The 4,647-nt window shown below is 48.8% G+C and overlaps 1 long non-coding RNA gene across 1 annotated transcript; it reads left to right on the forward strand.

The window, feature by feature from the left end:
* Positions 1-3,595: 3,595 nt before the first annotated feature.
* LOC123586544 lies at positions 3,596-4,220 on the forward strand. The gene is made up of 2 exons (XR_006706867.1): positions 3,596-3,766; positions 3,884-4,220. It is a non-coding gene; the product is annotated as an uncharacterized LOC123586544 (long non-coding RNA).
* The last annotated feature ends 427 nt before the right edge of the window (positions 4,221-4,647 follow it).

The raw sequence follows: 4,647 nt of genomic DNA on the forward strand, positions 1-4,647 counted from the left end.
CACTCGCCCCTCACCTCTCAGGACTCCATTTTGTCCCAGACCACGGTGACTGAGCGCTGATGGACAGTTAGGGGCAGGCTGAGGCAGCTGAGCGGAAGGGACAAGATAACCTCCGCTGGACCACACATCCGGAGCAGGTCCCTGGAAGGACGCTTGTCACCTGACCCTTCCTGCAGACGTGCTCGCTGCTTGGTGGTTATTCAAGTCACAGTCTGCACGTGGGACCCCGCTTGTAGCCTTTCTGGAGACCAGACAAAATCGAAGGTGGCTACAAGCACTCACAAAAACCCATGTTATTTATTTTTCATTTTTTTTAATGTTTATTTTTGCAAGTGAGAGAGAGACAGAATGTGAGCGGGGGAGGGGCAGAGAGAGAGAGGGAGACACAGAATCGGAAGCAGGCTCCAGGCTCCAGGCTCCAAGCTGTCAGCACAGGGCCCGACGTGGGGCTCGAACTCCTGGACCGTGAGATCGTGAGCTGAGCCGACACCACGAGTTGGACGCTCAACGGACTGGGCCACCCAGGCGTCCCCAAAAGCATTTTGGAAAGAGAAGAACAAATCGGGAGGTACAACATTACCTGGTTTTAAGCCTGACTGTAAGACCACGGTAATTCAGACAATAATATCGTTTTGGGCATCAGGATGGACACGTGGGTCAGAGGAACAGAACAGCAGGTTCAGAAACAAACCCCACCTATCCACTCGATTGGTTTTTATAAAGCCCTCAAGCTAATTCAGCGGGGAAAGGTTTGTCTTTTCAGTAAGTGGTGTTGGAATAAGCTTCCCTAGGAGCGCAAATCTCAGCACATATCTCTAAGCATACAGGTGGCTCCTCAGGTACTGGATGTAAGCATCTAGCATTCATCTGTGGAATGCGTCTAATATGCGAGCGTAAGAGCCAACACTCACAGTCTTCTAGAAACAGGTACAGGAGATAATCTGTGTGACTTTGGCTAGATAAACGTCTCTTAGGACACAAACAGCATGATCTCTAAAGGGAAAAAAAAAGTATAAATTAGACTTCATTAGAATTAAAAGCTTCTGCTCTTAAGACAGTTTAAGGGAATAAAACTGAAACCCAAAGCCAGGAGAAAATATTTGTGTATGTTAAAATGGTGCGTACGATTTTATAAAAAGAAAACAACCGTATGATAAATGGACAAGAGAACTGGATGGACACTTCACCATTGAAGAAATCCAGATGGCAAAAAGCTCACGAAAAGATGTTCAGCATCTTTAGTCATCAGGAAAATGTAAATTAAAACCACAACGGGATACCCCTAGACGCCTGCAAAACCAGCTACGGTCGAAGACAGATGATGCCTAGTGCTGGAACTCTCCGGAGGTGCCAGGGGCAGACACACAAAGCTGCAGCCCTTTGGGAAAATGTTTGGCAGTTTCTTATAAAGTTAGACATACTCTTCTTTGCCTGCAACCCAGCCGTCACCCTCCTGGGCTTTTACCCCAAAGGAATGAAAACAGACCTGGATAGAAGTTTTATTCACACGTGTGTATATCCACGAGAGAGAATACTACCTAACAAGGTGGTAAATACAAGACAACAGCCCCCAGAGTCACTGAGGCTGAGCCCCGAGGCGCCTGGGACCTAATTACAGTCCCAGCTCTCCTGGGAATGGAACCTCAAACCAGTCAATCTGGAATTACCTGGTCAGCGCTAGTGAGGGGATCTGCCTGACAGATCTCTGCTGTCCCTTAAAGGAAGACGACTTTGTCACAACCGACCCGCATTTTGCCATATAACTTGCCCGGCCTGCTCTCTTCTGCCTATAAAAGCCTTATTTCATGACACTCCTCAGGGCTCCTTTCTATCAGCTAGATCGGAGGCTGTGCGATTCATGAATTGGCGAATAAAGCCAATAAAATCTTTAAGATTTACCCAGTTGAATTTTGTTTTTAAACAAATGTAAAGGGATAAACAACAGATACATGCAATGACACGAGTGAATCTCAAAAACACGCGAAGTTAAAAAGGGAAGACAAAAAACCATGCGTGTCGTGCGACTCCATTAATATGAAATTCTAGAAGGCACAAATGAGAGGGTAGCAGAAATCAAATCAGTGATCGCCAGGGGTGAGGGCTTGGAGGAGGGAGCTGACACACAGGGAGGTGCCAGGGACCCCTTTGGGCATGAGGACAGGTTCCACAGGTTGCTTGTGGTGGGCGGTTACATTTTATTCAAATGGTACTTCAAAAAGCTGATTGAAGATAAGCTTCCCACAAAGAAAAACTTCAGATTTAGATGCTCTCACTGGTTAATTCTTCCAAGCAATCAAAGGAAAGATAACATCAATCTTCCAGAATCTCTTTCAGAGGAAACCAAGAAATGAACACTCCCTAATTAATTTTCAGAGGCTGCATAAGCTAGATTTTTAAAAAATGGACAAAGTATTATAAGAAATGGAAACTCCAGGGCAATCTCCCATAAAATTTAATGAAAATGTATCCTAAGAATAATATCAGGAAATCACCAGTGGCCCCCCCCCAAAAAAGAAAACATACTTTCTTCTAATATATGCAGAAAATAATTTGATTAAATTCAACACAATTTACGATAACTCTCTGAGCGAGCCAGGAATGAAGGGGCCTTTCCGATCTGATAAGGGGCACCTGTGATGGTGGGGAACCACTGTTTCTCCCCTGTTGTCACCACTGCTATTTAAGATAGGGTCAAGCTGCCATCACTTGGACGCCCTATGATTTTGAATTTAGACAGTCCAGTATGAGGTACAGAGCAACTATTGGAACGAACACATGAATTCAGAAAGGTCACTGGCTGGAGGATCAATATATAAAACCCAACCGTTTTTCTGTATACTAACAACAAATTGAGAATCTTAAATTTAAAAAACCCACGTTGAATTGTGGGATGCCCGAGGACAATTTCAGCTGCCTATATCCGAGCCTGCGTCCTCTTCCTAGTGAGGAAAGGAACGCAGGTCAACGGAAAGGCAACAGAACCCCACCTTTCTCATGACCTCAGCGCGCCCCGGAGATGAGGGCGATGCCACAAATGTCCTTGGGGAGGAACAGCCGCAGAGTTCTGGGAGGGCTGTCTGGTCCTGGGCACCTGCTGTGCAGACCGAGGTTGGGGGGGAGGGGGAGGGGGGAGGAAAGGGAAGAAAGGGAGAGTCTGAGGGCAACGGCCACAGGCAAAAGCCAGCCCCAGAAGGAGAGGGGTGGCGCCTCCGTGGCTACTTGGGAGGACTTAGACCTGGTAGCCCGAGGACTGCCCCCCCCCCCCCGCCCCTACGCCGTGGACAGGGACGCAGGGGCAGCCAAACACATCCCTTCCTGGGGCGCGGACCCTTGCAGGCTTGGTGGCAAATGTGGAGAAAGATAAGGGAAAAGCACTCGCCGCCGCCGGAAGAAGCACAATCTCGGAGGCGCGGACCCTCGCACCCTCCCACCTACAGACCCGACGGACGGACCGACCGCAGTCACAGGCACTGCACTTCCCCGCGCCGCCGGGAGAGGGCAGCCTTGTTCGCAGACAACCCCAAGGGAGCGTGAAACCCGCGGCTGAATACGTCCCTGAAAACCAGCTGTGACGCGGCACGGAGGTGTAATAGCTGAAGACACCTGGAGACAGGAAGCAACACGTTGCGACAGACACTCGGAACCGCGAGACACGGGTGGACAACAGAAAGGGAGATGCGAAGTGAGGACAGATGAAGCCGAGTGAGAAGGAAGCACCAGGGCAGCTTAGACACCTGCGTGGGCGCTCCGCGGGGGGCCGGCGCAGGTGCGAGCCAAGGGCGGGGGCAGGGGGGGGGGCGGGGGGCAGGCAGGGGAGGTGGGGGGCCGGTGGGAGCGGTGGGTTGGAAGATACGGAAATAATCTTCAGTGCCTGGGCCCCCAGGTGTACGTATGGGACAGAGAGCCTGACATGGGACTTCTCAACGAAGCAGAAATGATAAAAAGAACAGAGTCAAGAAAACACGTTTGAAGCAAATAGTTGCTGTGCAGTCAGAAGTCCTTCAAGTATCAACGCTATAGAAAAAGCTTTTAAAGCCCGAACTTTGGTTTCATTGAAAAGGAAAAGGAGTGACAGTTCACAAATCCAATCCCCAACTCAACCCGGAGAAGAAAAACAAGGCAGCCGAAGAAAGAACAGGGAAGGGAAGTGGAAGGGTCACAGTGGAAGAGAATGGTGTAGACAGCACATCGGCCTTGGTTAATAACATTTTTTTTTTTAACGTTTATTTATTTTTGAGACAGAGAGAGACAGAGCATGAATGGGGGAGGGGCAGAGAGAGAGAGGGAGACACAGAATCGGAAATAGGCTCCAGGCTCTGAGGCATCAGCCCAGAGCCGACGCGGGGCTCGAACTCGAGGACCGTGAGATCGTGACCTGAGCTGAAGTCGGACGCTTAACCGACTGAGCCACCCAGGCGCCCCCGGCCTTCGTTAATAAATTAAAACTTCGGTTCTCTGGAAAATTAAAATAACTAGACAAGCAACTAACCTAATCGATAAAAGACAAACAGTACAAATACACAAAATAATAAATACCAAGAACGAAGCATTGGTAACTGACCTCATAGCATTGGTAACTGACCTAATAAACATTGTGGAAAGACAGAAAATCACAGACCCAATATCTCTTAGATACGCCAATGCAAA

The sequence above is a fragment of the Leopardus geoffroyi genome, chromosome C3 (genome assembly GCF_018350155.1).
Source record: "Leopardus geoffroyi isolate Oge1 chromosome C3, O.geoffroyi_Oge1_pat1.0, whole genome shotgun sequence".
Lineage (NCBI taxonomy): Eukaryota > Metazoa > Chordata > Mammalia > Carnivora > Felidae > Leopardus > Leopardus geoffroyi.